Genomic DNA, 22,397 nt, shown 5'->3' with positions numbered 1-22,397 from the left:
AATAGCTAATGGTATAAACTTTCTTGGTTTTAATATCTACTATCAACAAATGTCGCAGGCTGCAAACGTCCGCCCAAGAAAAGACACAAGTTTTGTTTATTATTTAAATGCTGTTAAGAACATGCCATCCGATTTAACAGTATCAGAAGGCTGGTTTATCGTTGAACCACCGAAGTAGCGACCAGCGAAACTACCAATACATATATTACGTAAGTGACCAGCCATCGTTATTCTCATTCTTTTTCTCCGAAGATATCGTGATTCTCATTATTTTTCTCCCAAGATTTACGTACGACGATCGGACATCGTTTTATTTTATTGATGTTTTTCTTTAATCGCATCGGCTCCTAATGCTTCCGAACTGTGTGTTTTGCAGGTTTCCTCCTTTTCCATCGCTTATCCTTCCTTCCCGTGTTCGCTCTATGGGTTCCCTCGTTTACAGGAGCGCGGAAGTTCAATTTCTTGAGGAGATTCAAAAACCTAGGGTAGCAAAGGGCACATCATGTCGCCTGGGGTTCTGATCTCGAGAGGACGTCAAGATCGAGAGTGTTCCACGGCAAGAATTAGGTCGGCATTGAGACATCGTTTTGGACGGAACGGGGTGGCCAGGTGATTTGATGTTTGTTGCTTGTGATTTGCGTCTATTTCACAATGTGACGTTGTCTTCTGATGTTGTTATGGTTGTGATACAGGTTAAAGTACACATTACCCGGAAGGACATGACCTACGAAGTGAGCTAGCACCTTGATTCGTTCCTAAATTGGGTAAGACATAGTTGATCGTCCAATAATTGATGTTGTTTGACATAGCTGCTTTATCCCCAAAAAAAATTCAGTTTCTTTGTGATTGACTCGATCAATGTTGTGCTGAGATGCTTGGAACATGATCATGTATCTTGATAATTTGCATCTGTTGAGAAGAAGGTAATGCCCTTAGGTTAAAAAACCAATGGTAACATACAACAGTTGTTATGGAAATAGCTTATAGAAGTACTGCAATTCCATGTTCCTTAGGTTGAAAATCCAATGGTAAAACATATTAAAGGTGTTATCAGATTCCTCCCCGTGGTCCCAGAGCATCAAAGTTTGCTTCCTGATATTCTTAAATGTGGTTGCGGTACTTCAATTTTATTTTGCCTTGAGTTATGCAGTACTTGGTGTCATTTGTAGCATTTGGTTGCAATCAGCTAGTTGCTGTTGTTTGCAATGACCTCTCTTGTTATGGATGAGTTAAAAATGAGTCTCATTGTCATTGTGAAGGATACTTCTGCACATATTAAGGGTAATCACTTCCTGTGTTGTTGATGCTTTATTTTCTTCTTTGTCATGCTTACTTTGTTTATCAGTGGGCCCGATTCAATGCAGATGCCATTTGAGAGGGAAAACTCATATTTCTTTGCATTGAACTTGTTCAACTTGAAAAGGGCTCCTTTACTTCTCATTTCTTGTACATGCACAATCCAATGCCTCTATCAAAGAATCTTGGATAAGACAAGTCTGTTGTCTTGCTCTCTTATGATTAATGCATTTGCAGATATAGGTAATGTCAATCTTTGTGAAGTTAAAAGAGTCACAGTGCACTATGCATGTGATATCACAACTAAGTTTTTGTTTTCTGGACCTTGTTACCCATTGTAAAATATTTAAGGAAAAACTGAACGAATTAAACTTGTTCTCATGCCACAAGGGTTTGGAATTAAATTTTATGAGAATGCAAAGCACTAGACATTTTTTTGTTTATTCATGGGTTCTCGGTTTGGTAGTTCATGAAAACAAAGCTTTATTGTCAGATTCTGATTCCTTTATTGCAGAAGAACTTTTTTGTTTTCGATAATGTTGACATGCTATTTTTCACAGTTAATCTGTAGACATGTTGGTTTCTGTGAGCCTCCTGGGATTTGCCCAAGTCTGTGGTGTTTATTTATTTTTATCTAGGAGACTACGATGGCTTGCTTTGGTTTCGGTGCATTTCATGAAATAGGTTCATATGGCCCTGGAATGTTAGTGATTGACAACCTTAGCAAGGCAAAATCTTGAAGAACATAGTCTGTTGATAATGCTTCATATATCTCTTGAAAATTTTGGCATTTAAAAACTTTTAGAAAGTGTAGGTGAGCAGTAATAAATGATAAAAACTATATGTAGCTTAATAACAAAGGCTTTCACAATTAGCATAATAAATAAATGCATAAAAACATAGATGATGGAACAAAAAGTATATCTAGAATGTAGAAAGAACTAAATAAACAAAGAGTACTTGAGAGTATCAATGATGTTCCTGTGGGAAAATTGATAGGAATAAATACCGTGTAGTTTACCTGAATGAGAAAGTCAAAGCGGAAGGGAACCATGGAACTGATTTGGGACCAGGATCTGTTTTCTATATAATTGCATTTACTACCAAGTTTTATGGAAAAGTTTGAATTTTAAAGATGATTCTAACTGCAGCATATTTTGATTAGGCCTGGGCATCCGGCGGCCTGACACCCGAAAATCTACTACGGGCCCGGTCCGCTACCCGACATCCGAGCTCGGGCCGGCCCGGTTAAAATAAAAATATTTTTTAATGTACAATATTTTTTAAAATATAAAAAATAATACAAAAAAATAAATTGGGCCGAATCAGGCCCCGCCGGGCCGACCCGGGCTGAACTTTTCGGGCCTGGGCTCGATGCCCAGGCTTAATTTTGATCCTATGAGTTCTGTGTGTGTGTGTGGAGAGAGAGAGAGAGAGAGGAGAGAGAGAGAGAGAGGGAGGAGGAGAGAGAGAGTTTTGTTTTTGCATAACCTATTTGCTGAGCTGATTATTTTTGGGTCCAACACTTTGTAAAAGTTGGTAGGAAGCATTCTTGATCTCCTCTAAGGGAGATGTGTATCTTCCTACATGAGGACATGAACCCCTTCAACTATTTCAACCTGGCGTTGTCCAATAAGGGAGAGCTGGAGAGGACATGTTTTCCCTATTGTTAGGAGACAAACAAAGAACGTGATTATACAATTTTCATGTACCACTGATCCAGAGAACAATCATCTTAGCTTATGTTCAGATTTGAATATTTTCAGTAGAGCTCTGAACTTTTGTCTATCCTTTGTTCAATGGACATTTTTTGTCTAACCTCTGTCAAAATTTAATAAATTTTCAGTTGTGTTATCAACAGGCACCGTGTAGTTCAATATCTAATTCATCTAACTGGTATCTCTGCACAGCAAATTGCCATTCTCAATTGGCAAGCGAAATCCATCTTTGCCTAAAGTTTTCCATGTTAGCCTTTAGAAATGACAATTATAGATGCTTTTCTTAGATGAAATGATATAAGCACCACTGGCAACATTTTTCAAATGACAGAAACCCATTTAGGCAGGGATGAAAGCCTTGTCTTCTGCCTTTGCCAATATTTGCCTTCTACCTGGATATATCCTTGCTGGTGCTGTTATTTAAATCCACAAAATTGCTTTTCTTATTCAGCTAGAAGAAAATATGTCTATGCTTATGCATATGGTCATTGGTGTTTGATAGTTGTGGAAGGCATCTCTTATTTTTTAAAGAACCACTCATTCGGCTGATTTGACTTCAGGGATCATGGGCTGTTCATCAGCAGCATTTAAGGGTGAGGTCAGCCTTTCTTCTCCTTTTAGCTGGTTTGAGGAAGGGAAGTGATGCTGTATTGATGATAAACTCTTAAAGAAGCTGATCAGCTAATATTAGAAACATGTCATTGAGGTGCTGTCCAGTGGGTCTTGGACCAGGTGGTGAGGAAGGAACCAATTGAAGCGAGAAGCTCATTTAAGGCAAGACACTTTCTTTTGTTTTGTGTTCTTTCATCCAATTCTAGGATACTATAGAGTGAAGTAAGACAATGTGTGGTCTGTGTCTGGATGCATGAAGGATATTTGACCTGTTGTAGGTGCTTGAAGAACCCCAACTTGGTGTTGAGGAAGTTCATGGGCAGAAACTGATTCATAGACAAAAGCAGACAGGTTTGAACTTGTCTAGCTAGGTATGGTGGTGATTTTTCTCGTACTTGTTCATGTAGCTGCATTTATAGTGAGGTACCTTGCTGCTTGAGTTTGCATAAAAATTTGTTTTGAGTTGGGATACTTTAAGAGAGAGAGAGAGAGATAAGATTGGTGAATCTTGTACTTGAGCTGTCGAGGATGGGATTCAAGTGGTCTCATTTTTTGTTGTGAAGAAGTTGCTGTCCGGTCTGCTTTACCAATCTCTCTTCATAGTTGTTGTCTAATGCGTGTGGCAGGCTTGTAAAGTTGTGGAGGGCTAAAGGTGTTCCAAAAACTGAATGAGAAGCAAACTACAGCACTTCCCGTGGTGACATGTCAGAGGCCAAAGATGGTAGGGGATTCAATATTTTGCGGGTATTTGATTTTCGAAAGCATTTGTTTTGGTTCTTATCCTTATTTATTGATGGATCAAATCCAATGTTTTTGCTAGTCTTTAGAAAACAATCGCTGCATTTAATTGAGTTCTAGTCATTTGATTTCTTGTTAACTGACAGTAGTTTCATGTTTTATTTGTCTGTGCACAGGCTGTCTATCAAAATGCATGACAGATTAGTTTATTATCTGTTAGCTTTGAGTGGGAAGGCTTGGGATCTTATGCATCAGCACTGGGTATCGTTTTTATTTTTTCTTTTCTAAGCTGAGTTCTTTTTTTTTTGTGAAATTGCAAAGTTGTTATTCATTTCTTAGTTGTTTTTCTGAAGCGGCCATTCTGTTAGTTTTCCTTAGGCTTAGGCATTTGATTACTTTTTCTGTGGTTTTGAGATCAGACCTAGTATTAGTTAATTATTTTGTTAGTTCGAAATTCTGTATGTGAAGGTTTTGTGATTATTTCAAAATTCATGCAATCATTTCTATCTATTTTCATGTGTTCTTAAGTAAGGCAATTTGATTACTTTTTCTCTGCTTTTAGGATCAAAATAGTGTTGAAGTTAATTATTTTTTCAGTTCCAAAATTATGTTTATGAACATTTAATGATTATTTCAAAACTCGTGCAAGCATTTCTCATCTATTATTATATTCTCATAAACGTATACAAAAATTTGTCTTCGTGATCATCCAAAACTTTTATTTCCAAAAAAAAATTTTGAACTTGAATAAAAAATTAAACATTCCTTCAAGATTCTGTCATTGTTTTCAAATCTCTTGTAGAATTTTTGCCTATTCTGTAATATTTATTGAAAGCTTTTTAAAAGAAATATCAACGACTTTTTCAAAATTGATTTTTTACTTTACAATAAGTTGACATTTACTGAGTAATTTTAAATTATTAGATAGTTCACAATTGTGAACTCATTTTTTGAGGATCATTCTCAATATTTTTAAATTTTTCAGAAACCGATTACTTTTGTGATTTAAATTGCTACACCTTTGGCTAAATTTGCAGTTATTATCATTTTGCAACCATTGTTTAGTAGTCAGGATTTCTTTATGAAACTTATACACAGATAATATAATGAAATTTCATAAACTTTTAAAACATCTTTATAAATGATTTTAAATTTGTTTACAAATATGCTTAAGTTTACTCTAAGATTTTATATTGTCATCGGGTTTTTAACGGCGTCAACGACCATTGTTACAAATAACTCATGTTGCTAACCACTGTTATCATCACAGTGGTGATTTTAAAGTCTCTCTCTTCTTATGCAAATGTTTTTTTATGTGCAGTTAATCCGATCCAGTTGTTTCTTGAGTAGATCCAAATTGAAAAACCAATAGAAGTATTTGCACCAAAAGATGTGGAGTATTTGGTGGACTATTGAAGTACAGTGACAACGAATCCATATTTCCTAAAATGCTTGGTAAGATTCTTTCCTTGTTAGATATAGGTTTTCTTCCTTACTTTGTTCATAGTTAGAAATAACGTTTCGATGCTTTGAACTGCATGGTTTTTCTCGGATATTACACGGCGAGGTTGAAAAATAACAAGAGAAAAATATGAAAGAAATACAGAATGTTTAGGTTCAGTACCACAGACATCCAAGACCTTAGGTATCAAACTGAGGTACATTCCTCAAAACATTTCACATCATTTTTGTGCAATCGTATTATCACAATCGCGTTGCCGTAATTTCAATGGCAAAGGAAATTCAAGAATTGAAATAGGAAAAAACGTGGACTGCAACTTTTGATCAATAAATCAAATTAGAATGAGAAACTATTTAATATTAGGAAGCCCGACTATGAATAGAGAGTGCAAGTTCCTTGAGTGCGGAATTCAAAATAATAAGTGAATTTTGAGTATAGTTTATTAAACATATCAATATGTTTAAACATGAACCCCTCTAAAAATAAAAAAAAATGTGACTATATGAAAAGAAAATAGAATGAGATATAAGCGTTAATCTCAAAACAGAGGGTGAAAGAGAGGATCAGGCGCTTGAAGTGCACGCCTCATCGATGTGGGGGCGTGTGCTTCAACAAAACTGGCCTATTTTACTAGTCGGTTACGTGTGGTTATATTAAGGTATACCGGTGCGGAAAAGCACCGCTGTAGGTCTATAGCGGTGATGACCTATATCGGCGATGATGAGCACCGGTATAACTATCTATAGCGGCGCAGTCCCCACCGCTATAAGTTGATACAGCGACGACATAAACCACCGGTATAGACATATAACGGTGGTTTTTCCAAACATGTGGGCGCGTTTGTGTTGCTTCCAGTGCCGACAAAACATGCATTTTCATGCCTCAAGGGTTCAAAACCAGTAAAGTTTTTCAGTAAGTAAGTAGAGCAACAACAATTGAGATTACTTCTAAGTTGAGATCATTTGCATCCAACTTTTTTATGTGGTTCGGTCAAATATCAGATCCAATTTGGATTTATTAACATCCCTATTTAGGACAAGGTGTTGTACTAGCCAGTAAGTAACTCCTTCAAGTTGTAGATTGTAGTATTGTAAATTTGAAATTGACTTGGGGTTGATAAAAATTTTTGTTAATTTCATAAGCTGAAATAGTTACTAAAGCTACGTTTCTTTTGGGTTTCTTTTCCTTTCGTTTTTAGTTTTTTATATGGATATGTCTATGCTTGCATTCTCTTTCCTGTTTTTTGGCTTCGTAATTGGTGAATTCCATCACTCGGTTTTGCAGCCAATCTGTTTCTTGGAGCTATATATGAGCATTCATGTAGCCAATGGAGCCGCCAAGTGTTGCTATCAAGTATTTGTTTGGGAAGATTGAAGAGGTGCTTGGGCTAGGCTGCCATTGCTTGCCTTGGTTTTTTCCCACTCATCCTGTTGGATTTCTACCATTGAGACATCGGATGTCAAGTTTGAAAACCAATACAAAGTTTCCTATTTTTCTTCATCAGTTTACCTAGTCTATATCATCATTTAACAACAATGGTTATAGTGATAAACGTTCTGCCACTACTTTTCTTTTGCATCGATGTGGTTTATAATGCTTCAATGCTTTTACTTATGAAAAAGTTGGAAAATTTCATGTAAAAATGGACCATTTTCATTGAAGTTTATTGTTGTCGGGAATTTGTTTGGTGTACTAATAGATGAATAGAAGTGCTTGATGAACTTATTTGTGCATATTTTCTCGTGATTGCTGGTGCATAAAGGGCTTATCAGGCAAAGACCTGACAAGTGTCGTGCTTCGATCTTGCTATGTTCCTCGTTTTCTTGAGAATGAGCCGATAACAACCGTGAGACATCATTGATTCCATACACTATGTTTCAATGAGCAACTCTTTTCATCATAATAATTATCAATGGGCCACTTAGTAACCAGAAACAGAAAGTTTGTAGATCTGAGCAATTAGGACCTTTCTTTGTGTTATAGAAAGTTTGTGCACAAGATGTGTACATCGGTTCAGATCTAAGTCTTTTGTTTGAGAAGCATTTTGGCATGTGTAATTACTAGTAGGTAGTTAATTTGTATTTCGTATTGGCTCCAAGTAGGATTTTGGTGGTTAGAATCAGCAATCAAACAAGTGACAATAAATAAGAGAAATAAGTAGCAATAGAGGGACATGGTTGAAATAAATCAAAGAGAAAAAAGCAGAGTATTTGTCTTTTTCAAGATAACAAAACAAATCAACGTCTCATTTGTTTGTAAAAGATATATTATCGGGAAAAATAGAAAACCTAAACACATAATTATTTAAACCACATTATCAATAAGAATAAAATGTTCGAGATAGCCTTCATTCTTTTCAACTATTATTCTCAATATTTTGGGTGGACCAACAGAATATATTTCATCCTAGCGTCCATAGGAGAGCTGAAGCTCCCACAAAAATCCTAGCATGTCATTTCGTACTCGAAACCACAATTGTTGTTAAGTTTTTGTCTTTCAAAAATTATATCTTTCTTGAAAGTTTTTGCCTCGGTCCTACTTTTTTTTTTATGAATTTTTGGTTCTTTCAATTATAATATTTAAGTAGATTAATGAAACAATATGTCATAGTGTCTTATGAATAGACATCAATCCTTATAAACAACAAGAAACTGTTGTAATTGCCAATAGTCTATTAAGTCACAAGGTATGATATCACTGATATATTTGAAACTAGATTTGTAGACTTAAGATCTATATGACCCATTAATAATAATAATAAAATTCCAATTACAGGATTGGGAAACAAATCCAAAACAAAACTAGACCAAGTGGAAAATGTGATGAGCAGTTAAAAAGTAAGTCACCCGGACTCTTCTATTTTGCTGCCTTACCCGAGTCGCATCGAGTCGGGTGCGCACCAGACATGGGTGTAGCTCCAACTCACGCCCGAGTCCAATTAAAATGCCATATTACTAAATTACTTATTGTTATGACATTTTCCTATGCAATACAATTATTCAAGTATGTTATATACATTAATAACTAAATTGTAATAACAATATATACATGCTTATTTTGTTATATATATAATCAACTAAAAAAAAAAAACTCTTGCCGTCCCGCTGCACATGAATTTTTTGGAATGTGCCATTCTGGCACCTCGATGACATAGGTTAAAAATATGTCTCAGTCGAAGAAGGAGATGATGAAAGTTACGCCATCTTCTCTGTGTCAGAGGGAGAGGACACATGTCAGCTGAATACGCTCATGGTCCTGGCACACGAATTCCCTCAAATCAAGAGGTTGGGAGCAGGAAAGGAAGGATGGAGACCATCCATCATGCTCCCAATGGAACAAATGCTATGCCAGCATAACTGGCAACACTACCAGGACGTCGAGAACCCCAAATGTGTGTGCTGTGCACGCCACAACATGAAGAAAACTTGACTCAGCTGCCCAGATTGCAAGGTGGTCGCCTGCGGTTCCTGTCAGGAATAGCTCGATATGAATGGAAGACACTGTACGTGTGTATGCATGTCCCAAATTTTTTTTGACTCCGAGTCTTTCTAACCCTCAAATTCTATGGAATTTGATTCTCATAAAGTCAAACACATATAAATTCAGAACATCAAATTTTATGTGCCTTAAGAAAATCATGGAACTTGCACTTATAAAGTAAGTTTTATAATGTTTTAATAGCTAATGGTATAAACTTTCTTGGTTTTAATATCTACTATCAACAAATGTCGCAGGCTGCAAACGTCCGCCCAAGAAAAGACACAAGTTTTGTTTATTATTTAAATGCTGTTAAGAACATGCCATCCGATTTAACAGTATCAGAAGGCTGGTTTATCGTTGAACCACCGAAGTAGCGACCAGCGAAACTACCAATACATATATTACGTAAGTGACCAGCCATCGTTATTCTCATTCTTTTTCTCCGAAGATATCGTGATTCTCATTATTTTTCTCCCAAGATTTACGTACGACGATCGGACATCGTTTTATTTTATTGATGTTTTTCTTTAATCGCATCGGCTCCTAATGCTTCCGAACTGTGTGTTTTGCAGGTTTCCTCCTTTTCCATCGCTTATCCTTCCTTCCCGTGTTCGCTCTATGGGTTCCCTCGTTTACAGGAGCGCGGAAGTTCAATTTCTTGAGGAGATTCAAAAACCTAGGGTAGCAGAGGGCCATCATGTCGCCTGGGGTTCTGATCTCCAGAGGACGTCAAGATCGAGAGTGTTCCACGGCAAGAATTAGGTCGGCATTGAGACACCATGAGATCAACGCCTCTGCTTCATGAGATGTCAGTCCTTCAATTAGGAAAGATGTCTAAGCATTCGTTTTGGACGGAACGGGGTGGCCAGGTGATTTGATGTTTGTTGCTTGTGATTTGCGTCTATTTTACAATGTGACGTTGTCTTCTGATGTTGTTATGGTTGTGATACAGGTTAAAGTACACATTACCCGGAAGGACATGACCTACGAAGTGAGCTAGCACCTTGATTCGTTCCTAAATTGGGTAAGACATAGTTGATCGTCCAATAATTGATGTTGTTTGACATAGCTGCTTTATCCCCAAAAAAAATTCAGTGTCTTTGTGATTGACTCGATCAATGTTGTGCTGAGATGCTTGGAACATGATCATGTATCTTGATAATTTGCATCTGTTGAGAAGAAGGTAATGCCCTTAGGTTAAAAAACCAATGGTAACATACAACAGTTGTTATGGAAATAGCTTATAGAAGTACTGCAATTCCATGTTCCTTAGGTTGAAAATCCAATGGTAAAACATATTAAAGGTGTTATCAGATTCCTCCCCGTGGTCCCAGAGCATCAAAGTTTGCTTCCTGATATTCTTAAATGTGGTTGCGGTACTTCAATTTTATTTTGCCTTGAGTTATGCAGTACTTGGTGTCATTTGTAGCATTTGGTTGCAATCAGCTAGTTGCTGTTGTTTGCAATGACCTCTCTTGTTATGGATGAGTTAAAAATGAGTCTCATTGTCATTGTGAAGGATACTTCTGCACATATTAAGGGTAATCACTTCCTGTGTTGTTGATGCTTTATTTTCTTCTTTGTCATGCCTACTTTGTTTATCAGTGGGCCCGATTCAATGCAGATGCCATTTGAGAGGGAAAACTCATATTTCTTTGCATTGAACTTGTTCAACTTGAAAAGGGCTCCTTTCTCATTTCTTGTACATTCACAATCCAATGCCTCTATCAAAGAATCTTGGATAAGACAAGTCTGTTGTCTTGCTCTCTTATGATTAATGCATTTGCAGATATAGGTAATGTCAATCTTTGTGAAGTTAAAAGAGTCACAGTGCACTATGCATGTGATATCACAACTAAGTTTTTGTTTTCTGGACCTTGTTACCCATTGTAAAATATTTAAGGAAAAACTGAACGAATTAAACTTGTTCTCATGCCACAATGGTTTGGAATTAAATTTTATGAGAATGCAAAGCACTAGACATTTTTTTGTTTATTCATGGGTTCTCGGTTTGGTAGTTCATGAAAACAAAGCTTTATTGTCAGATTCTGATTCCTTGATTGCAGAAGAACTTCTTTTGTTTCCGATAATGTTGACATGCTATTTTTCACAGTTAATCCTGTAGACATGTTGGCTTCTGTGAGCCTCCTGGGATTTGCCCAAGTTCTGTGGTGTTTATTTATTTTTATCTAGGAGACTACGATGGCTTGCTTTGGTTTCGGTGCATTTCATGAAATAGGTTCATATGGCCCTGGAGTGTTAGTGATTGACAACCTTAGCAAGGCAAAATCTTGAAGAACATAGTTCTGTTGATAATGCTTCATATATCTCTTGAAAACTTTGGCATTTAAAAACTTTTAGAAAGTGTAGGTGAGCAGTAATAAATGATAAAAACTATATGTAGCTTAATAACAAAGGCTTTCACAATTAGCGTAACCAAATAAATGCATAAAAACATAGATGATGGAACAAAAAGCATATCTAGAATGTAGAAAGAACTAAATAAACAAAGAGTACTTGAGAGTATCAATGATGTTCCTGTGGGAAAATTGATAGGAATAAAATACCGTGTAGTTTACCTGAATGAGAAAGTCAAAGCGGAAGGGAACCATGGAACTGATTTGGGACCAGGATCTGTTTTCTATATAATTGCATTTACTACCAAGTTTTATGAAAAAGTTTGAATTTTAAAGATGATTCTTAACTGCAGCATGATTTTGATTAGGCTTGGGCATCCGGCCGGCCTGACACCCGAAAATCTACTACGGGCCCGGTCCGATACCCGACATCCGAGCTCGGGCCCGGCCCGGTTAAAATAAAAATATTTTTTAATGTGCAATATTTTTTTAAATATAAAAAATATTTTAAATAATATATATTATTAAATAAAAATAATACAAAAAAATAAATTGGGCTGAATCAGGCCCCACCGGGCCGACCCGGGCTGAACTTTTCGGGCCTGGGCTCGATGCCCAGGCTTAATTTTGATCCTATGAGTTGTGTGTGTGTGTGTGTGAGAGAGAGAGAGAGAGAGAGAGAGAGGGAGAGAGAGAGTTATGTTTTTGCATAACCTATTTGCTGAGCTGATTATTTTTGGGTCCAACACTTTGTAAAAGTTGGTAGGAAGCATTCTTGATCTCCTCTAAGGGAGATGTGTATCTTCCTACATGAAGGACATGAACCCCTTCAACTATTTCAACCTGGCGTTGTCCAATAAGGGAGAGCTGGAGAGGACATGTTTTCCCTATTGTTAGGAGACAAACAAAGAACGTGATTATACAATTTTCATGTACCACTGATCCAGAGAACAATCATCTTAGCTTATGTTCAGATTTGAATATTTTCAGTAAGAGCTCTGAACTTTTGTCTATCCTTTGATCAATGGACATTTTTTGTCTAACCTCTGTCAAAATTTTAATAAATTTTCAGTTGTGTTATCAACAGGCACCGTGTAGTTCAATATCTAATTCATCTAACTGGTATCTCTGCACAGCAAATTGCCATTCTCATATTGGCAAGCGAAATCCATCTTTGCCTAAAGTTTTCCATGTTAGCCTTTAGAAATGACAATTATAGATGCTTTTCTTAGATGAAATGATATAAGCACCACTGGCACATTTTTCAAATGACAGAAACCCATTTAGGCAGGGATGAAAGCCTTGTCTTCTGCCTTTGCCAATATTTGCCTTCTACCTGGATATATCCTTGCTGGTGTCTGTTATTTAAATCCACAAAATTGCTTTTCTTATTCAGCTAGAAGAAAATATGTCTATGCTTATGCATATGGTCATTGGTGTTTGATAGTTGTGGAAGGCATCTCTTATTTTTTAAAGAAACCACTCATTCGGCTGATTTGACTTCAGGGATCATGGGCTGTTCATCAGCAGCATTTAAGGGTGAGGTCAGCCTTTCTTCTCCTTTTAGCTGGTTTGAGGAAGGGAAGTGATGCTGTATTGATGATAAACTCTTAAAGAAGCTGATCAGCTAATATTAGAAACATGTCATTGAGGTGCTGTCCAGTGGGTCTTGGACCAGGTGGTGAGGAAGGAACCAATTGAAGCGAGAAGCTCATTTAAGGCAAGACACTTTCTTTTGTTTTGTGTTCTTTCATCCAATTCTAGGATAACTATAGAGTGAAGTAAGACAATGTGTGGTCTGTGTCTGGATGCATGAAGGATATTTGACCTGTTGTAGGTGCTTGAAGAACCCCAACTTGGTGTTGAGGAAGTTCATGGGCAGAAACATGATTCATAGACAAAAGCAGACCAGGTTTGAAACTTGTCTAGCTAGGTATGGTGGTGATTTTTCTCGTACTTGTTCATGTAGCTGCATTTATAGTGAGGTACCTTGCTGCTTGAGTTTGCATAAAAATTTGTTTTGAGTTGGGATACTTTAAGAGAGAGAGAGAGAGATAAGATTGGTGAATCTTGTACTTGAGCTGTCGAGGATGGGATTCAAGTGGTCTCATTTTTTGTTGTGAAGAAGTTGCTGTCCGGTCTGCTTTACCAATCTCTCTTTCATAGTTGTTGTCTAATGCGTGTGGCAGGCTTGTAAAGTTGTGGAGGGCTAAAGGTGTTCCAAAAACTGAATGAGAAGCAAACTACAGCACTTCCCGTGGTGACATGTCAGAGGCCAAAGAGGGTAGGGGATTCAATATTTTGCGGGTATTTGATTTTCGAAAGCATTTGTTTTGGTTCTTATCCTTATTTATTGATGGATCAAATCCAATGTTTTTGCTAGTCTTTAGAAAACAATCGCTGCATTTAATTGAGTTCTAGTCATTTGATCTTCTTGTGTAACTGACAGTAGTTTCATGTTTTATTTGTCTGTGCACAGGCTGTCTATCAAAATGCATGACAGATTAGTTTATTATCTGTTACGCTTTGAGTGGGAAGGCTTGGGATCTTATGCATCAGCACTGGGTATCGTTTTTTTCTTTTCAACGCTGACGTTTTTTGTTTTTAAATAAGTATAAATGGAAATTAATAAGAACTGTAACATTCACTATAATCCTTATAAGTCATGTTGCTCTTATTGTTGTCCTATTTCCGTCTTCGCCTAAGAGTCTAATAGTCTATGCTAACTGCCGTTATCATCACAGTGGTGATTTTAAAGTCTCTCTCTTCTTATGCAAATGTTTTTTTATGTGCAGTTAATCCGATCCAGTTGTTTCTTGAGTAGATCCAAATTGAAAAACCAATAGAAGTATTTGCACCAAAAGATGTGGAGTATTTGGTGGACTATTGAAGTACAGTGACAACGAATCCATATTTCCTAAAATGCTTGGTAAGATTCTTTCCTTGTTAGATATAGGTTTTCTTCCTTACTTTGTTTCATAGTTAGAAATAACGTTTCGATGCTTTGAACTGCATGGTTTTTCTCGGATATTACACGGCGAGGTTGAAAAATAACAAAGAGAAAAATATGAAAGAAATACAGAATGTTTAGGTTCAGTACCACAGACATCCAAGACCTTAGGTATCAAACTGAGGTACATTCCTCAAAACATTTCACATCATTTTTGTGCAATCGTATTATCACAATCGCGTTGCCGTAATTTCAATGGCAAAGGAAATTCAAGAATTGAAATAGGAAAAAACGTGGACTGCAACTTTTGATCAATAAATCAAATTAGAATGAGAAACTATTTAATATTAGGAAGCCCGACTATGAATAGAGAGTGCAAGTTCCTTGAGTGCGGAATTCAAAATAATAAGTCAATTTTGAGTATAGTTTATTAAACATATCAATATGTTTAAACATGAACCCCTCTAAAAATAAAAAAAAATGTGACTATATGAAAAGAAAATAGAATGAGATATAAGCGTTAATCTCAAAACAGAGGGTGAAAGAGAGGATCAGGCGCTTGAAGTGCACGCCTCATCGATGTGGGGGCGTGTGCTTCAACAAAACTGGCCTATTTTACTAGTCGGTTACGTGTGGTTATATTAAGGTATACCGGTGCGGAAAAGCACCGCTGTAGGTCTATAGCGGTGATGACCTATATCGGCGATGAGAGCACCGGTATAACTATCTATAGCGGCGCCGTCCCCCACCGCTATAAGTTGATACAGCGACGACATAAACCACCGGTATAGACATATAACGGTGGTTTTTCCAAACATGTGGGCGCGTTTGTGTTGCTTCCAGTGCCGACAAAACATGCATTTTCATGCCTCAAGGGTTCAAAACCAGTAAAGTTTTTCAGTAAGTAAGTAGAGCAACAACAATTGAGATTACTTCTAAGTTGAGATCATTTGCATCCAACTTTTTTATGTGGTTCGGTCAAATATCGATCCAATTTGGATTTATTAACATCCCTATTTAGGACAAGGTGTTGTACTAGCCAGTAAGTAACTCCTTCAAGTTGTAGTATTGTAAATTTGAAATTGACTTGGGGTTGATAAAAATTTTTGTTAATTTCATAAGCTGAAATAGTTACTAAAGCTACGTTTCTTTTGGGTTTCTTTTCCTTTCGTTTTTAGTTTTTTATATGGATATGTCTATGCTTGCATTCTCTTTCCTGTTTTTTGGCTTCGTAATTGGTGAATTCCATCACTCGGTTTTGCAGCCAATCTGTTTCTTGGAGCTATATATGAGCATTCATGTAGCCAATGGAGCCGCCAAGTGTTGCTATCAAGTATTTGTTTGGGAAGATTGAAGAGGTGCTTGGGCTAGGCTGCCATTGCTTGCCTTGGTTTTTTCCCACTCATCCTGTTGGATTTCTACCATTGAGACATCGGATGTCAAGTTTGAAAACCAATACAAAGTTTCCTATTTTTCTTCATCAGTTTACCTAGTCTATATCATCATTTAACAACAATGGTTATAGTGATAAACGTTCTGCCACTACTTTTCTTTTGCATCGATGTGGTTTATAATGCTTCAATGCTTTTACTTATGAAAAAGTTGGAAAATTTCATGTAAAAATGGACCATTTTCATTGAAGTTTATTGTTGTCGGGAATTTGTTTGGTGTACTAATAGATGAATAGAAGTGCTTGATGAACTTATTTGTGCATATTTTCTCGTGATTGCTGGTGCATAAAGGGCTTATCAGGCAAAGACCTGACAAGTGTCGTGCTTCGATCTTGCTATGTTCCTCGTTTTCTTGAGAATGAGCCGATAACAACCGTGAGACATCATTGATTCCATACACTATGTTTCAATGAGCAACTCTTTTCATCATAATAATTATCAATGGGCCACTTAGTAACCAGAAACAGAAAGTTTGTAGATCTGAGCAATTAGGACCTTTCTTTGTGTTATAGAAAGTTTGTGCACAAGATGTGTACATCGGTTCAGATCTAAGTCTTTTGTTTGAGAAGCATTTTGGCATGTGTAATTACTAGTAGGTAGTTAATTTGTATTTCGTATTGGCTCCAAGTAGGATTTTGGTGGTTAGAATCAGCAATCAAACAAGTGACAATAAATAAGAGAAATAAGTAGCAATAGAGGGACATGGTTGAAATAAATCAAAGAGAAAAAAGCAGAGTATTTGTCTTTTTCAAGATAACAAAACAAATCAACGTCTCATTTGTTTGTAAAAGATATATTATCGGGAAAAATAGAAAACCTAAACACATAATTATTTAAACCACATTATCAATAAGAATAAAATGTTCGAGATAGCCTTCATTCTTTTCAACTATTATTCTCAATATTTTGGGTGGACCAACAGAATATATTTCATCCTAGCGTCCATAGGAGAGCTGAAGCTCCCACAAAAATCCTAGCATGTCATTTCGTACTCGAAACCACAATTGTTGTTAAGTTTTTGTCTTTCAAAAATTATATCTTTCTTGAAAGTTTTTGCCTCGGTCCTACTTTCTTTTTTTATGAATTTTTGGTTCTTTCAATTATAATATTTAAGTAGATTAATGAAACAATATGTCATAGTGTCTTATGAATAGACATCAATCCTTATAAACAACAAGAAACTGTTGTAATTGCCAATAGTCTATTAAGTCACAAGGTATGATATCACTGATATATTTGAAACTAGATTTGTAGACTTAAGATCTATATGACCCATTAATAATAATAATAAAATTCCAATTACAGGATTGGGAAACAAATCCAAAACAAAACTAGACCAAGTGGAAAATGTGATGAGCAGTTAAAAAGTAAGTCACCCGGACTCTTCTATTTTGCTGCCTTACCCGAGTCGCATCGAGTCGGGTGCGCACCAGACATGGGTGTAGCTCCAACTCACGCCCGAGTCCAATTAAAATGCCATATTACTAAATTACTTATTGTTATGACATTTTCCTATGCAATACAATTATTCAAGTATGTTATATACATTAATAACTAAATTGTAATAACAATATATACATGCTTATTTTGTTATATATATAATCAACTAAAAAAAAAAAACTCTTGCCGTCCCGCTGCACATGAATTTTTTGGAATGTGCCATTCTGGCACCTCGATGACATAGGTTAAAAATATGTCTCAGTCGAAGAAGGAGATGATGAAAGTTACGCCATCTTCTCTGTGTCAGAGGGAGAGGACACATGTCAGCTGAATACGCTCATGGTCCTGGCACACGAATTCCCTCAAATCAAGAGGTTGGGAGCAGGAAAGGAAGGATGGAGACCATCCATCATGCTCCCAATGGAACAAATGCTATGCCAGCATAACTGGCAACACTACCAGGACGTCGAGAACCCCAAATGTGTGTGCTGTGCACGCCACAACATGAAGAAAACTTGACTCAGCTGCCCAGATTGCAAGGTGGTCGCCTGCGGTTCCTGTCAGGAATAGCTCGATATGAATGGAAGACACTGTACGTGTGTATGCATGTCCCAAATTTTTTTTGACTCCGAGTCTTTCTAACCCTCAAATTCTATGGAATTTGATTCTCATAAAGTCAAACACATATAAATTCAGAACATCAAATTTTATGTGCCTTAAGAAAATCATGGAACTTGCACTTATAAAGTAAGTTTTATAATGTTTTAATAGCTAATGGTATAAACTTTCTTGGTTTTAATATCTACTATCAACAAATGTCGCAGGCTGCAAACGTCCGCCCAAGAAAAGACACAAGTTTTGTTTATTATTTAAATGCTGTTAAGAACATGCCATCCGATTTAACAGTATCAGAAGGCTGGTTTATCGTTGAACCACCGAAGTAGCGACCAGCGAAACTACCAATACATATATTACGTAAGTGACCAGCCATCGTTATTCTCATTCTTTTTCTCCGAAGATATCGTGATTCTCATTATTTTTCTCCCAAGATTTACGTACGACGATCGGACATCGTTTTATTTTATTGATGTTTTTCTTTAATCGCATCGGCTCCTAATGCTTCCGAACTGTGTGTTTTGCAGGTTTCCTCCTTTTCCATCGCTTATCCTTCCTTCCCGTGTTCGCTCTATGGGTTCCCTCGTTTACAGGAGCGCGGAAGTTCAATTTCTTGAGGAGATTCAAAAACCTAGGGTAGCAGAGGGCCCATCATGTCGCCTGGGGTTCTGATCTCCAGAGGACGTCAAGATCGAGAGTGTTCCACGGCAAGAATTAGGTCGGCATTGAGACACCATGAGATCAACGCCTCTGCTTCATGAGATGTCAGTCCTTCAATTAGGAAAGATGTCTAAGCATTCGTTTTGGACGGAACGGGGTGGCCAGGTGATTTGATGTTTGTTGCTTGTGATTTGCGTCTATTTTACAATGTGACGTTGTCTTCTGATGTTGTTATGGTTGTGATACAGGTTAAAGTACACATTACCCGGAAGGACATGACCTACGAAGTGAGCTAGCACCTTGATTCGTTCCTAAATTGGGTAAGACATAGTTGATCGTCCAATAATTGATGTTGTTTGACATAGCTGCTTTATCCCCAAAAAAAATTCAGTGTCTTTGTGATTGACTCGATCAATGTTGTGCTGAGATGCTTGGAACATGATCATGTATCTTGATAATTTGCATCTGTTGAGAAGAAGGTAATGCCCTTAGGTTAAAAAACCAATGGTAACATACAACAGTTGTTATGGAAATAGCTTATAGAAGTACTGCAATTCCATGTTCCTTAGGTTGAAAATCCAATGGTAAAACATATTAAAGGTGTTATCAGATTCCTCCCCGTGGTCCCAGAGCATCAAAGTTTGCTTCCTGATATTCTTAAATGTGGTTGCGGTACTTCAATTTTATTTTGCCTTGAGTTATGCAGTACTTGGTGTCATTTGTAGCATTTGGTTGCAATCAGCTAGTTGCTGTTGTTTGCAATGACCTCTCTTGTTATGGATGAGTTAAAAATGAGTCTCATTGTCATTGTGAAGGATACTTCTGCACATATTAAGGGTAATCACTTCCTGTGTTGTTGATGCTTTATTTTCTTCTTTGTCATGCCTACTTTGTTTATCAGTGGGCCCGATTCAATGCAGATGCCATTTGAGAGGGAAAACTCATATTTCTTTGCATTGAACTTGTTCAACTTGAAAAGGGCTCCTTTCTCATTTCTTGTACATTCACAATCCAATGCCTCTATCAAAGAATCTTGGATAAGACAAGTCTGTTGTCTTGCTCTCTTATGATTAATGCATTTGCAGATATAGGTAATGTCAATCTTTGTGAAGTTAAAAGAGTCACAGTGCACTATGCATGTGATATCACAACTAAGTTTTTGTTTTCTGGACCTTGTTACCCATTGTAAAATATTTAAGGAAAAACTGAACGAATTAAACTTGTTCTCATGCCACAATGGTTTGGAATTAAATTTTATGAGAATGCAAAGCACTAGACATTTTTTTGTTTATTCATGGGTTCTCGGTTTGGTAGTTCATGAAAACAAAGCTTTATTGTCAGATTCTGATTCCTTGATTGCAGAAGAACTTCTTTTGTTTCCGATAATGTTGACATGCTATTTTTCACAGTTAATCCTGTAGACATGTTGGCTTCTGTGAGCCTCCTGGGATTTGCCCAAGTTCTGTGGTGTTTATTTATTTTTATCTAGGAGACTACGATGGCTTGCTTTGGTTTCGGTGCATTTCATGAAATAGGTTCATATGGCCCTGGAGTGTTAGTGATTGACAACCTTAGCAAGGCAAAATCTTGAAGAACATAGTTCTGTTGATAATGCTTCATATATCTCTTGAAAACTTTGGCATTTAAAAACTTTTAGAAAGTGTAGGTGAGCAGTAATAAATGATAAAAACTATATGTAGCTTAATAACAAAGGCTTTCACAATTAGCGTAACCAAATAAATGCATAAAAACATAGATGATGGAACAAAAAGCATATCTAGAATGTAGAAAGAACTAAATAAACAAAGAGTACTTGAGAGTATCAATGATGTTCCTGTGGGAAAATTGATAGGAATAAAATACCGTGTAGTTTACCTGAATGAGAAAGTCAAAGCGGAAGGGAACCATGGAACTGATTTGGGACCAGGATCTGTTTTCTATATAATTGCATTTACTACCAAGTTTTATGAAAAAGTTTGAATTTTAAAGATGATTCTTAACTGCAGCATGATTTTGATTAGGCTTGGGCATCCGGCCGGCCTGACACCCGAAAATCTACTACGGGCCCGGTCCGATACCCGACATCCGAGCTCGGGCCCGGCCCGGTTAAAATAAAAATATTTTTTAATGTGCAATATTTTTTTAAATATAAAAAATATTTTAAATAATATATATTATTAAATAAAAATAATACAAAAAAATAAATTGGGCTGAATCAGGCCCCACCGGGCCGACCCGGGCTGAACTTTTCGGGCCTGGGCTCGATGCCCAGGCTTAATTTTGATCCTATGAGTTGTGTGTGTGTGTGTGTGAGAGAGAGAGAGAGAGAGAGAGAGGGAGAGAGAGAGTTATGTTTTTGCATAACCTATTTGCTGAGCTGATTATTTTTGGGTCCAACACTTTGTAAAAGTTGGTAGGAAGCATTCTTGATCTCCTCTAAGGGAGATGTGTATCTTCCTACATGAAGGACATGAACCCCTTCAACTATTTCAACCTGGCGTTGTCCAATAAGGGAGAGCTGGAGAGGACATGTTTTCCCTATTGTTAGGAGACAAACAAAGAACGTGATTATACAATTTTCATGTACCACTGATCCAGAGAACAATCATCTTAGCTTATGTTCAGATTTGAATATTTTCAGTAAGAGCTCTGAACTTTTGTCTATCCTTTGATCAATGGACATTTTTTGTCTAACCTCTGTCAAAATTTTAATAAATTTTCAGTTGTGTTATCAACAGGCACCGTGTAGTTCAATATCTAATTCATCTAACTGGTATCTCTGCACAGCAAATTGCCATTCTCATATTGGCAAGCGAAATCCATCTTTGCCTAAAGTTTTCCATGTTAGCCTTTAGAAATGACAATTATAGATGCTTTCTTAGATGAAATGATATAAGCACCACTGGCACATTTTTCAAATGACAGAAACCCATTTAGGCAGGGATGAAAGCCTTGTCTTCTGCCTTTGCCAATATTTGCCTTCTACCTGGATATATCCTTGCTGGTGTCTGTTATTTAAATCCACAAAATTGCTTTTCTTATTCAGCTAGAAGAAAATATGTCTATGCTTATGCATATGGTCATTGGTGTTTGATAGTTGTGGAAGGCATCTCTTATTTTTTAAAGAAACCACTCATTCGGCTGATTTGACTTCAGGGATCATGGGCTGTTCATCAGCAGCATTTAAGGGTGAGGTCAGCCTTTCTTCTCCTTTTAGCTGGTTTGAGGAAGGGAAGTGATGCTGTATTGATGATAAACTCTTAAAGAAGCTGATCAGCTAATATTAGAAACATGTCATTGAGGTGCTGTCCAGTGGGTCTTGGACCAGGTGGTGAGGAAGGAACCAATTGAAGCGAGAAGCTCATTTAAGGCAAGACACTTTCTTTTGTTTTGTGTTCTTTCATCCAATTCTAGGATAACTATAGAGTGAAGTAAGACAATGTGTGGTCTGTGTCTGGATGCATGAAGGATATTTGACCTGTTGTAGGTGCTTGAAGAACCCCAACTTGGTGTTGAGGAAGTTCATGGGCAGAAACATGATTCATAGACAAAAGCAGACCAGGTTTGAAACTTGTCTAGCTAGGTATGGTGGTGATTTTTCTCGTACTTGTTCATGTA

At 36.9% G+C, this 22,397-nt stretch overlaps 3 long non-coding RNA genes across 5 annotated transcripts; all 3 read left to right on the top strand.

Annotated features, from left to right (window-relative positions):
- Positions 1 to 247: 247 nt before the first annotated feature.
- On the top strand, positions 248 to 22,144 carry LOC116244759 (uncharacterized). Of its 3 annotated transcripts, XR_007572205.1 has the most exons (5): positions 248 to 289; positions 377 to 567; positions 18,838 to 18,944; positions 19,028 to 19,099; positions 21,936 to 22,144. It is a non-coding gene; the product is annotated as an uncharacterized LOC116244759 (long non-coding RNA). The 3 variants fall into 3 exon arrangements; XR_007572204.1 differs by lacking the exons at positions 248 to 289; positions 377 to 567 and adding an exon at positions 9,750 to 9,791 and having other exon boundaries at positions 18,647 to 18,944; XR_004170276.1 differs by lacking the exons at positions 248 to 289; positions 377 to 567 and adding an exon at positions 18,518 to 18,559 and having other exon boundaries at positions 18,647 to 18,944.
- Positions 10,013 to 13,378, top strand: LOC116244756 (uncharacterized). The gene is made up of 3 exons (XR_004170273.2): positions 10,013 to 10,175; positions 10,259 to 10,330; positions 13,170 to 13,378. It is a non-coding gene; the product is annotated as an uncharacterized LOC116244756 (long non-coding RNA).
- Positions 13,499 to 16,231, top strand: LOC116244757 (uncharacterized). Its single transcript, XR_004170274.2, has 5 exons — positions 13,499 to 13,596; positions 13,853 to 13,947; positions 14,143 to 14,228; positions 14,459 to 14,592; positions 15,878 to 16,231. It is a non-coding gene; the product is annotated as an uncharacterized LOC116244757 (long non-coding RNA).
- Positions 22,145 to 22,397: the final 253 nt, after the last annotated feature.

The sequence above is a fragment of the Nymphaea colorata genome, unplaced genomic scaffold, assembly GCF_008831285.2.
Source record: "Nymphaea colorata isolate Beijing-Zhang1983 unplaced genomic scaffold, ASM883128v2 scaffold0295, whole genome shotgun sequence".
In the NCBI taxonomy this organism is placed as follows: domain Eukaryota; kingdom Viridiplantae; phylum Streptophyta; class Magnoliopsida; order Nymphaeales; family Nymphaeaceae; genus Nymphaea; species Nymphaea colorata.
Note: the sequence above shows the minus strand (reverse complement) of the source record. Positions and strands in the feature narration are given on the sequence as shown.